Genomic DNA, 14,019 nt, shown 5'->3' with positions numbered 1-14,019 from the left:
CATCATGCTGGAGGAAAACAGAGCTCTGGATTTATTTTCAAGGATCAGGTTGTAAAATACTTACCTAACCCCCATCCTGTCAGGATGGTTTATATAAACAGATTTTTTAAAATTAAACTTTATATTTTGAGATAATTGTAGATTTAAAATGTTATTGTAAAGAATACAGAGAGATCCTGTGTACCTTTTACGCAGTTTTTTCTAATGATAATATCTTGCAAAAGTACAGTACAATAACACAGCTAGAATATTGACATTGATACAGTCAAAATACATAATCAATTGATAGTCTCTTCATTTCCATAATTTTGCAATACAAATGTTATATAAATGGAATCACACAGTGAGTAAACTTTTTGGATTGGCTTTTTTTTTTCCACTCAGCACAATTCTCTCAATATGCACCCAAGTTGCTTCATGTATCAATAGTTCTTTCCTTTGTGCTGTTGAGTAGTATTTTATGGTCTGGATGTACACAGCTTGTTTAACATTCACCTGTTGAAGGACATCTGGGTAGTTTCAGTTTTTGGCTATCATGAATAAAGCTGCTGTGAATACTTGCATACAGATTTCTACATGAAATAAGTTTTCTTTTATCTGGGCTATATGCCTAGAAGTGTAGTTGCTGTGTTAAATGTTCATATTTTAAGAAACTGACAAACTTATTTTCCAGAGTTACTGTACCATTTTGTATTCCCTATGGCAATGTATGAGTGAACAAGTGTCTCTGCATCCTCACTAGCATTTGGTGTGGTACTAGTGTTTTGCTTGTTTGCTTGTTTTTTCATTCTTATAGTTGTGTAGTGATATCTCACTTTGGTTTTAATCTGCATTTCCCTAATGGCTAATGAAGTTGAATCTCTTTTCATGAATTTATTTGCTGTCTGTATATCAATTTCAGGAAATGTCTGTGTATTTTTGTTCATTTTCTAATTGAATTTTTTTCCTTTTTTTACTATTGAGTTTTGAGATTTTTAAAAGTATATTTTAGAAATTAGTTTTTTGTTGTTGCATATGTGGTTTGCCAATATTTTCTCCCGATCTGTAGTTTATCTTTTCATCCCCTTCACAGAGCAAACATTTTAATTTTGATGAAGTTCACTTTATCAATATTGCCTTTTATGTGTCATGCTTTTGGTGACAAGTCCAAGAACTCTTTGCCTAGCCTTGGATCCTAAAGACTTTCTTTTATTGTTTTTCTCCCTAAAATTTGCAGTTTTTGGTTTAAATTTGTGATTCATTTTGAGCTAATTTTTGTATAAAGTGTGAGACTTGGGTTAATGTTCATTTTTTTTTTTTTTTTTTGCATATGGATGTCCAATTGCCCCAATGCCATTTGTTGAAATGTCTATCCGTGCTCCACTGAATTGTCTTTGTGCCTTTGTCAAAAATGAGTTGAGCATATTTGTGTGGAACTGTTTCTGGGTTCTCTTTTCTGTTCAACTGGTCTATGCATCTATGCTTCCACTAATAACATGCAGTCTTGATTATTGTAGCTCTACACTAGTCCTTAAGATCAGTAGAGAGATTCTTCCCACTTTTTCTTCTTCTGCAAGGTTGTTTTAGATATTACAGTTTGTCTCTTTTCATATAAATTTTAGAGTAAGTTTGTCAATGTATAAAGAAAAAAAAAAAACTTGCTGGAGAAAAAGAACCTTGCTGGTATTTTGATAGACCTGCATTAAGCCTACAGATCTCTTTGTTCAGGAATGATATCTTTTCTATATTGGATCTCACAGTCAATAAATATGGTGTGTCACTCCCCTTGTTTAGGTCTTCTTTCATTTCTTTCTTCAGCACTTGTAATTTTCAGCATACAGATCCTTTATACATTCTGTTAATTTTAAACCTAATTATTTCATTTTCTTTGGAATACTTGTAAATGACATATGTATTTTTTACTTTAGTTTTCATTGCTCTTTGTTAATATATAGAAATGTGATTGGCTTATGTGTGCTGCTCTTGTATCCTGAGACTGTGCTGAACTAATTTATTAGTTCTAGGAGGTTTTTTTTTTTGTATTTTTTTTTTTTTACAGAATTGTGCAACTAGACCTAATGGGAGCTATTTAGCCATTAGTCTTTTGGCTATTGAGATTTATTATATTCTCAACCTAAATACAGACAGATTAAAAGTCTTTTTTTTCCTCTTTTGTACTAAGAAATTACTGGTAATAAAGAAAGAAAAGAATGAAACCCATAATTGCCAAACCTAAGTTGGATCATTCCAAGATAGCAGACACACTAAATAGCAAGTAAATATGACACCATCAAAAAGCATTTATTATTTGGCTAATATTAATTGATTGCCTACTGTGTGACAGTCGTGGTGCCGAAAACTGTGGAGAAGTACAGATGAAGTTGATCTATGCACTTCCTGCAAGAAAAGGGAGGTGAGGAGTTGATATTTGTATGAGACAATCAGGTAAAGTACTAGTGGGTAGGAGGTTGGAGAAGGGAGAAAGAGGTGGGGAGGGGAGGAGGAAAGGGGAAGAAAAGGGGGGGTGGGGAGGCTGAGAAGCATTTTGTTAGGGAGTGAGAAGATGGATGGCTATTTCATTGCAGAGCAAATAAGCTCTGTCAAATTCATGGGTGGGGACAAACTGTATGTGATTAAAAAATTCAGTTTGATTAGAATACCAAAGATGAGTAGGGGAAGAAATATTTCAGTGCTATAATTGAAATATACATATACTACACCAGCATTGCATATGGTTTATCAGTATCATAAATAGATCAAGCTTCAAAAGGCAGGTGATATCCCTGACCACCTTTTGAAAGATTCAAGACTTCAACCTCTTGCTGTGGTTATTCCTTATGTAGATGCCTGCTCGACCAATTAAAAGTAAAGTTGCTGTTTCCTTTTCTTTTCTTTTTTCTTTCTTTTTTTTTTTTTTTTTTGGGGGGGTCCTATAATGCAATTCCTTTGAAAAATACATTTTTGTAAGTCCAATTTTACTTTGCAGTACTGACAACTTATATTTTCTCCAGGGTCTTTAATTTAGATGAGTTCAAGTTCCAAAAATTGCAAGTTCCTTGATTGCCTTCCAGGCCATTCTCCATTGCATTGAGGTGAAGAAGTTCTGTAGGCAACTTGGTAGGATGCCCTCACAGTCCACTGGCCTCCTTCAGCATTTTTCATATACATATCAACCAATTTGTAGTCACTCTCTTGTTGATTCGCTTATTTCATACCGTTTCTTTCCTTTACAATTAACCCATTAACAGTGGTTTAAGTAATAACCCCATGTCATCCTTATATTTAAATCATAAATGTCTTGTTTTTTATTTTTTCAGAAACAGCAGGAAGACTGAAGATTAAGTAAACCAATTAGATTCCCTCTCAGAGACTTTTAAATTTATGACCTCAGGATAGTTAAGTAGCTATTAGTAAAACAACAGACATCTTGGGAGGAGGCTGAACAAAGAAACCCTGAGGCAGTCAAAGCCTTGCAAGAAGAAAAGCCACAAATGAGTCAGAGCCATATGGGAGTCAACAGGGCTGACAAAACACTGCGAATCTTCCAGTGCCTAAATTATGTTCCCCTTTTCTTAAGAAGCTTCACTTGATTGTTGTTTTCTCATTTTTAATAAACAGTCTTCCCATAAAAGCTTGTTCCTTAAGATAAAACAAATGATGTCAAAATATCTTCTGTAGCTAACACAGTCAGAATTCATGTCATAGGGTAGGGGGTATGAATTAGATCCTGGAGAGAAAGTCAAATTTTGTCCTAAAGGTAAAGCACTGAGCAGGCTGGGGGGATGGGGATTGGTGTACCCTAGGAAGAGGAACTAGTTTATGAAAGAGTATCCAGGTACCACAACTGGGAGAGTAACTCAGGGGTGCCGGAACAGCAAAAAGAAATCACTGCTGATGGCTGACTGAGCTGGAAGATCTTGGAGCTCCAAGAGTGCACCTCATTTTAGCAAAAGAAAATTCTGGACAATGAGGTAAATTTACTAACCTGGATGCTGTGACAGCCTGAGGATTGCACTGCCTCTTAGAGTCTGAGGGAGTCTAAGGAAAAATCATGAATAAGCAGAGGAAGCCAGAGGAAATGAGTCAAAAGAAAAAGAAAATCTGATAAAATCCGAAGAACAAGAGACCCAGGTCCTGTAAGAGAAGAGACAGGGTCCTCAGTTCCAAAAGTATGTCCTCATTGTACTTGAGACCCTGGTTTTGGAAACTATGAGTTTGCAACTCCCTTCCCCGTCAGTCCTACACACACGCACACAAATCATATGTGCTTCTTCGAATGAATGGCTTTTTCTTATAACAACAACAACAAAACCTGAATAAACTAGTATGTAATCCACATGAGCTCATTTAGGGTCACGCATCATGCTAAGAGGTTGGACCCCTAACCTGCAAATAGGCTTCCAGACCAGTGTTTGTTTTTTTCCCACATTTTATTACGAAACTTTTCAAACATACAGCAAAGATGAAATATTTTAAGTAAATATTCATATACCCACCATCTAGATTGTACTATTAATATTTTATTATACTTGCTTTATTACATATCAAACAATCCTTCTAGCTATAAATCTATTTTATTTATGGTGCATTTGAAAATAAATTGTAGATATCTGTGTGTTTACTCCTAAATACTTCGGCATGCATATCATTTTGTAGAGTTCAATATTTGTTTACAGTCTTTAACAGAAAATTTGCAAACAGTGAAATACATGAATGCAGTTGCTTCTGTAACCTTATCCAAACCCAAGTTGCAGTATATTCATCAACCCGGAAAGTTCTCAGATCCACCTTTGGCAATACCTGCATCCACCCTGCGGAAGCAACCAATGTTTTCATTACTTTCCACACTAGACGTTTTGCCTCTTCTAGAATTTCATGTAAATGGAATCACACAGTAAATGCTCTTATGTGTAAGCCTTCTTTAACCAGGAAAAATGTTTCTGAGATTCATCCATGTTTCTGCATCAGTAACTCATCCCATTTTCACACTGAGTGAGTAGCCACAGCTAGTATACCCATTTTCCTATTGATAGATATTTGGGCTGTTATCAGTTTGGAGGGATTAGGATTAAAGCCCTTATGAAAACTCTTCTACAAGTTTATTTGTGAACATATGTTCTCATTTTTCTTGGGTAAATTCCTAGTAGTGGAATTGCTGAGACATGGGGTAGGTATAGAAGTATGTTTCTTTTTGAAAGAAAATGCTAAACATTTTTTTCCCCAAAGTGGCTGTTCTGTTTACATTTCCAGCAAAAATGCATGAGAGCTCTACTTGCTCTACAATATCACCAACACTTGTTATGGTCATTCCTTTTAAATTTAGCCTCTCTAGTGAAGGTATAATAGTATCTCATAGTGCTTTTAATTTGCATTATTTGGGGGTAGTGCGGCTAAGCATTTTTCCTGTGATTATTGGCCACTTATATGTCTTCCTTTGTGAAGTATCTCTTTAGAATTTATGTCCATTTATTTGGATTACTTATTCATTTTCATAATAGTGTCTCATGATGTAAAGTTTTTAATTTTGATGAAGTCTAATTTATCATTTTTTTTAAGTAGTTATTTCTTTCTGTCACTTGCCAAGAAAACCTTTGCTCACCAGGAAGATATGAAGACATTCACCTACATTTCTCTGTAAATGCTTTATGATATTTTACCTCTCATGTTTTTACGTCTGTAATTCTTCAGGAGATAATTTCTGTGTGTGGTGTGAAGTAAAAGTAGATGTGCTGCTGCTACTGCTGCTGCTGTTTAATATGAATACTTCATCATGCCAGAAACATTTCTTGAAAATACTTTTCTGCCTTATTAGATTGCTTTGTTGCCTTTGTTGAAAATCAAATGGCAGTGTATCACCTTATTTCTGGACTTTCTATTCTTTTCTATTGACCTATTTGCTGATTCTTTTTACAGTACCATATTGCCTTGATCCTAGAGCATTATAGTAAGTTTTGAAGTTAGGCTGTGTTAAGCCTTCTAACTTCATTCTGTCTAAGATTGTTTGTGATACTCTAAAAGTTCTTTGCATTTCTGTATACATTTTATAATTATTTTGTCAATTTCTACAAAACAATCAATTATTGACACTATTGAAAATAGAATTGCTTTATTTTATTTTCCAAAAATTCTGTTGCTAGTATATAAAATATAATTGGGTGTTGGATATTTTTATCCTGAAACCTTGCTCAATTCACTTATTAATTCTACCAGTTACATTTATATTCCTTAGATCTTTATATGTAAATAATCATATCATCTGTCAGTGTTCATTTGAATCAATGAAGTGCCATCTTTCTCTGCCCACAACAGAAATCCATCATTAGGAAGAGAAGAAATTAAGAATATGAACAGAAATGGGGCTTAGAATCAGTGGGGGGAGTGATTCAAGTTCAGCCCTTTTCTTCTCAAATTAATCCTGGATTTGGTGACAATAAAGACAATCCTGAAAGAGATGGGGGAAAAAAAAAAAAGCCAATGATCTATTATATCTTCATCTAAAGAATCAACCAGACTTTTTTTCATATCTTAATTTAATAAAGGGGGAGACACAGTAGCACTTTTCAAAGTTTCTCATTCTCCTTCATCTCTGAAATCCCTAAATCCATTTTGCTCCTAGTCTTCCCTTTCTGGAGTAGAGTCTCTGGCTATTTAATCTCGGGTAAAATAGCTCTATTCCTCAGTGAATGAAAATCCTCCGTGATACAACAAAAAGAAAATGCAAAGGGTAGAAAATGTAAAACTACCTGCTAGGTGGTGGAGTATAAAAGTAAAGATATCAGAGGAGTTCATCTGACAAAGGGCAGTTGTTTGGTCATACCTGTCCCTAAGGGGTGCCACTTCCGTGACAGATCCATTTCTGTCCAGGGACTCCCCCTTGGTTTGTCTGTCTCTTTTACTCACTGTTAAAAGCTGTTCAGTGTTTATCAGATTCAGGAAGCTAGTTCATACTAACAAAGCTCACCAGAGACTGATGAATAAAACCAGAATAACAATATGAATTTACATGGAGAGATATAAATTTAATTTAGATTATGTTTTATGCCAGACTGGGCAGTATATTTTCTCCCTAAAGACCAGATAAGTGGAATGCTAAATTAGCAGAAATTATGGCTGAAGAACACAGGGTTGAAACAGGGGAGATGAGTTTATCTGATGCAAATACTTAACACTTCAGTTTAAATAGAGCCTGATGTGGCCACCTTTGCAATAAGCATAGTCCAGCAATTAAAACCAGACAGGTGATGTTTCTGGACCAAAGGATGTACTTGTCTGAGCAAAGCAAGACAAAAGATTGTGCCTAACTTCCATGCAAATGAATACTTCCAACATATATTTTTACATCATTTCTATAGCTAGGGCTGGTTTTTTGTACCTTCTGTTAGATTTCTGAAGTGATCCAGAAAAATTCTGTGTCTTTAGAGTGCCTTGACTTTTTATGGCTCATACCCATCATGAGTCCAGTTCATGGCCCACCAATCAGTAAACAATTTGATCTACCTTATTTCATAGGTTTTATTTTTTTAGGGATGTTCCCATTTGTGTTCAATTGTATTATCTACATAGGTAAGTCACAGTTCTAAGAATGTCCTATAAACTTTCATTCAAACTTCAGAATGGTCCAGAAAGCTAGACATTGTTAACTTATTTCCTTTTTATAATTTCACATGAAAACCAGGACTCAGAATCTGTAAGTAATTTTTCATTGTCAGTTGACAAATGTATATATTGACCATCTACAATATGCCAAGCATGATGAGTGTTGATAAGGTAATGAGTGTCCTGCCTATCTTATAAGGACATTGTAATTGTCAAGTTAGATTTAAACTTGTGAGGCATTTTGTAAACTCTACCATGCTATGAAAATGACAGGGAGCTTTGTTCCATTTGTGGATAATTTTATTTGATGAATAAATGAATGATTGATTGAATGAATGAATATGCACTATTTTCAGCATCCTTCCTTTCTATAAATAAAGGAAAGCAAAGTTCAGTAAGTTTGTTCAAATTTTTAGATTTCAAATGATCAGAGTCCCAATTGTTGCAACTTTTAATAAATTCCAGCAGTATTTCTGGCATTGTGTGGAATACAGAGGAGATATGACCCCCAGTAACAGACACACCATCAAAGTGGGACAAAAGTCATCAAGATAACAGAAGGAGAAGGTGAATAACTTGTTCCAAAAGGAAACAGCTGGAGCTGATTTCTGAATTCTAAACAGTTTTGAGTTTCTCTTTGATTCAAGGAAGCCAAATCCTCACAACTTTAACTTTGAGATGTTCTGAGCATCCACAAGACCTCCAAACTGAGTTGGGAATCTCCTGTGGAGAGGTTTCCTTAGGTCATTTTCTTAACTCCTCTCTTCTTCATTGGTTCAAGGATATAAGAGAAATGGCCTTTGTCTGATATTTTCTTCTCTGATCCTAGCACAATGCTAGAGGGGCAAAGGTTTTGCAACACGTAAAGGGGAAATATAAGATAAATCAACTGGCAAGACAGTTCAATTTAAGACAACATCAATAGGTACCATTTATTTAGTTCTTCTTATATACCAGACATTGAATTCAGAACATAGTATAGGGTCTAATTTTAACATTAAGTCAATGATGGAGATAGAAGGATAGGGCTCTCATAATCTGCATGTTATAGCTGAGGACGCTGAGGTTCAAAGAGTGACTTTACCCAAACCTAGAAAGCAGGGATACAAATCCAGTCCTGGCAAGCTCCAAGAGCCCAAAGCCTGCCCCTATCCTTTCCGAATTTGGAGTCTGATCTGCCACAGATGCTTTCATTCTGGCTCTGGCCTGATTCAATTGCCCCTTTTTCTGCATCTCCTAGAATATCTCTCTTGACTGTATTAGAGCATTTAAGTCTAAGTTCTGATTCAGAAATATGTTTCTAAATATGTTTCTGCCCTTGATTCTGCTCCCCTTGAAGGCAGGAATGTTTAAATTTGTTCTTCTCATCAATATTGCATAAGACCTTATTCAAAGCAATCTTAAACAAGCATTTACTAAATGCAAGGTCATTTGAGTACTTGAAGGGGATTGAGTGATACATATGCTAACATGAAAATGTCATATATCAACTCTGATGAATTTTGCTAAGATCATGAACCAACCAGAGACTGTGTCCCAGTTAGCAAGCAGTCAAAAACTTGTCAGTTCCTAGTATGGGCAAAGAGTAGTAGTGATTTATGAACAAATATTACACTCCCATTATTTCTTTCTGCACTATGGGAGGATGTAGTTCCCATTCTAACCTGTTCTAAAAGAATTTACAGTCTTATGGGGAAGAGGAGAAAACCATAGCTCTTGAGTAATGGGACTGTATGTCTTCATACATTCAGGGCCTGTCAAATTGTCTGTTCCAAAGCAAGAGCTTATTAAAAGTTTGTTGAATTAATTTAAAAAGAGAGAATGAATCATATTATATACACCATTAAGAGGTAGATTCCAGACCTTTAAAAGAATCTTTATCAGTTTGACTTTCTTAGGTTGCAAAGACAGAAAACCCAGCTTGAGCTTCTCTTTGAAGCTGTCATTTTCTCCCTCCTCATCTCATCTGTTATTAGTTTACTTGACATCTCTCTAAATAGAGGGGGTTCGTTTTCTCTTACTTGGATGGTCTTGGTTGTATATTATCAGTTTCCATTTCGGAAGACCACCACCTTCTAAGGAATTAACATGAAAGATATTGTAAAGAATATTGTATTCTTTCCATAGAAGAAAGTCAACTAGCATAAAAATGTCACTCCAGCAAATGGGCTGATTAAACTGTAAAAGGTCATTAATTCAATTTTGTTCAAATTCAGTCCAAGCTAGATTGAAATTTATTTTCACATGACTATGAAATCATGGTTTGGAAAGAAAAATAATGTGTTAATAATAGGGGAATATATGTTTTAAAAATTGAGAACAAGGGGTTTCCAATTATCTGCTACCTGTGAAAATTATAATGCCACTAGTAATTCATTCATGTCTTTTCATTGAAACAGAGATCCTAAAAATCTCAAATAGCCAGCATTGCATTTATTTAATTATTTATTGTGCACTGCATAGTTCCAAAAAGAATTTGCAGTGGCAAATATAATTTTGTTTTTTCTTTTAACCCAATTCAATGGAACACCACATAGTTGTAGAGTTCAGTACAAAGAATATCCATATGTATATCTCAATCAATTCATACAGCAAAGTTGTCTGAGGTAGGTAGGAGAGTTTATAGGAGATTGCCCATTTCAGAGGTGAAGAAATGGAGCTTCAGACACTCTTGATGGCTTGTCTAAGCTAATCATACAGATGGGAGATGCTGGGCAAGGTCCTCTCTGGGACCTCGGTTGAATCATCTCCTTGCATTGGCTGCCATCCATAATTGTTGGGCATGCTTGAAAGTAAATAAAGCTTTTTGTTTTCAAAAACAAAAACAAAAACTGCATCTCTATTTCAGATGCTTCACTACTTAGAGTAATTTCTCCGAAAGCCAAGAGCATGGCCTTGGGCTGTGGGTGATACTAAATCACAGAGATGGAGACATGGGCAGTAATGAAAGGCCAGGCCAAGACATGGAAGAGGGGCCACGAAGGAAATACCTCTGTCTAATGTCACAAACATCTCTCAGATCAGTGCCTTCCTCTCAGCTCCTCCTGATGCTGCTGTTGTCCAAGTCCTTTTCATCTCTGAATGATAAGATTGCAATAGTTCTCAATCTATACCCTTCCTGGATCCAGTGCTCATTCACTTTTCACTAGAGCTAAATCTTCTCTTTGAAGCTGCCCTTCATATTTCTACTGGCTTTTCCCCACCGTAAATAGAGATGCAATCAAATAACCTCCACCCCTGCCTAGGTACTTATACTATTTCTTTGTATTGTACTTCTAGACCATAATACAGCTTCTCTAGCTTGGAATGTAAAATCCTGGCAAGTCTGGTCTCAAATTAACTCACTTTCCCACCCTGTGCTGCTCTCCAGATTCCATGTGCTCCTTCATTGGGTATTTAGTTATGTTCTGTGCATTTGATATTTTTTCCTTATCCAATACTTGTTCATATTATTCTCTGTACTTTGAATGGGCTTTCCCCCTCTAATTCTTCATATGCAAAATTCCTTTACAGCCTTTAGGAGGCAATTTAAATGTCATCTCCTCAAAGAAACCTTCATTGATTCTCAGGCAGCATCATAACTGCTATTCACGGTGTTTACCCACAAAAATATCTCCCCATCTTTGAAGCATCATTAGCCATGTTTACTTCAATCTTTTACTGGTTTCTTTAATCAGGCAATTATACATGAAGGTATTGATCTAAGAAAACAATCATACATGTGTTCAAATGTATTTGTAGGCTCTCTGCTCCTCCCTGCCTGCCAGACAAGCATCTTTTTGTGCAGTGTCAGCCACATCTCTGAGACACAATGGTGAAGACTGGAATAAACAGATTTGGCCATAGTAGGTGCCTGGTCACAGGGCTACTGTAAACTTCAGCAAAGTGCTGGTTGTGGCCATCAATGACCCCTTCATTGACCTCAGCTACATGGTCTACTTGTTCCAGTATGATTCCACCCATGGCAAGTTCAAAGGCGCTGTCAAGGTTGAGAACAGGAAGCTTGTTGTCAGTGTGAATCCCATTACTATCTTCCAGGAACAAGATCCCACCAACATCAAATGGGGTGTTGCTGTTGCTGAATATGTTGTGGAAAGCATTGGTGTCTTCACAACCACTGAGAAGGCTGGGCTCACTTGGAGGGTGGTGCCGAAAGAGTCATCATCTCTGCCCCTTTGGCTGATGCTCCATGTTTGTGATTGGTGTGAACCATGAGGAGTATGATAACTCCCTCAGGATCTTCAGCAATGCTTCCAGCACCACCAACTGCCTGGCTCCCCTGGCCAAGATAATCTATGACAATTTTGTCATTGTGGAGGGACTCATATCCACCATCCACACCATCACTGCCACCCAGAAGATTGCAGATGGCCCCTCTTAGAGAATGTGGTGTGATCGCCACGGAGCTGCTCAGAACATCATCCCTGCATCTACCAGTGTTGCCAAGGTGGTGGGCATATTCATCACAGAGATGAACAGGAAGCTCACTGGCACAGCCTTCTGTGTCCCCACCCCCAATATGTCCATCATGGATCTGACCTGCTGTCTGGAGAAAGTGGCCAAATACAATGACATCAAGAAGGTGGTGAAACAGGCAACAGAGGGCCCCCTAAAGGGCATCCTGGGCTACACTGAGTACCAGGTTGTCTCTTGTGACTTTAACAATGACTCTCACTCTTCCACTTTTGATGCTGGGACTGGTGTTGCCCTCAACGACCACTTTGTCAAGTTTGTTTCCCGGTATGACAAAGAATTTGACTACAGCAACAGGGAGGTGGACCTTATGGTCTACATGGCCTCCAAGGAGTAAGAGCCCCTGAACTAGCCCCAGAAGGAGCATGAGAGGAAGAGAGAGGCCAAAAGCTGCTGTGGAGTCCTGGTCCCAACTCAATCCCCCAACAGTGAGAATCACCCATCTTCCATAGCTTCCATTCCAGATTCACTGAGGAAGGGGAAGAGCTGAGCCTACCTTGTTATGTACCATCAGTAAAGTACATCCAGCCAAATAATAATAATAATAATAATAAAGAAAAAGTATATGTAAAATAATTTTTTCATTCTTTACACTAGTGAAAATATAAAACTATATGTCCAAATTAGAATGTGATTTAATAATGTCTTTCCATTTAACATGAACACCATCTTTAGGGATCTCTTTGGTCTCATGGAATATTCTTCCCCTAGATATCTACTTGGCTCACTCCCTCACCTATTACTGACAGCAGGACTTAACTCAAATTTACCTTCTCAGTGTCAGCCATTCTGCATTCCTAACACTCCTATCAAGGTTTGCATTCCCACTCGATATTTCCTATCCCATTGCCTGATTCAGTTTTCATCTTAGTATTTAAAGTACTACATATATTGCTTAGTTTTTTTTTGTTTGTTTATTGCCTGTCTCTCCCTCTAAAAAACATGCTTTCTAATTTCTTCTGATTTAAATTCTGCTGTATTGTTCAAAGTGCTAGGAACAGTAAATAATTGTTGAAGGAGGGAAGGAAGGGAGAAAGGGAGAAAAGAGGGGAGGGAGAAAGGGAGGGAGGGAGGAAAGGAGGAAGAAAAAGGGAAGGAAGGAGGGGGAGAGAGGAAACTATGTCAATTATATTTATTGATATGAGGTCATTCCTAAGAAAGAAGCTGTTATATATTAATGGAATGGAAATATTTCCAAAGTAGATTACAAAATTTCAGAGTGGTATGTATATTATTCCATTTTTTAAAAAGAAATAATTTTTTATAGGGTGATATGTGTGTAAAAAGAGGGCTGACAAGGGCATATGCCAGTTAATAGTTATCTCTGGAGGTGGTATGAAGTGGTATGTAGCATTTATTTTGCAATTCTATATAATCTACATTTAAAATGTTTATGTTTTAAGATGTTAAAATGTTAGCCATGAAACATTGATATTCCATGATGGTGTAGATGTTGTTTTTTCTCAAGTTGAGAGCTTGTCATTTTGAAGAGCAGTGTGGAGAATGGTAATAGTGTAAGCATTAATGTCCAATTCAGAAATCCAAAACGCTCCACAAATTACATGCATTTTTTTCATATCTGTTGCCAAAACACATTTGGCCACAAAGCCTAACCTGAGCTGACATCAATTTATTTATAGACTTTAGCACCTCTTAATATGAATATTCATAATTTTCACTGATCCTGCCCCAGAATTTACTGTTGGTGATATGCCAGGTAACATACCTACTCCAAATTAATTTCCTAAAATCTAAACAAATTCCGAAGTGCTTCCGACCTCAGTTTTTTGTTTGTTTGTTTGTTTTGTTTTTTACACATGGCACTGTGTTTTTTTTTTTTTTTTTTTACGCATGGCACTGTGGATATGTTAAATCTATCATCACACCAAAACTATTATCTTTTGTTGGTATGATTTTGACTGAATTTTGTTTTGCCTTCTTTTGCCTTAGTTGAATCTTGTACTTTTTTGT

General features: G+C 36.5%; 1 pseudogene; it reads left to right on the top strand.

The window, feature by feature from the left end:
• LOC119505689 overlaps positions 1 to 12,385 on the top strand; it is a 30,666-nt pseudogene extending 18,281 nt beyond the window's left edge.
• Positions 12,386 to 14,019: the final 1,634 nt, after the last annotated feature.

The sequence above is a fragment of the Choloepus didactylus genome, chromosome 10 (genome assembly GCF_015220235.1).
Source record: "Choloepus didactylus isolate mChoDid1 chromosome 10, mChoDid1.pri, whole genome shotgun sequence".
NCBI lineage: Eukaryota > Metazoa > Chordata > Mammalia > Pilosa > Megalonychidae > Choloepus > Choloepus didactylus.
This window is presented reverse-complemented; position numbering and strand designations above follow the sequence as displayed.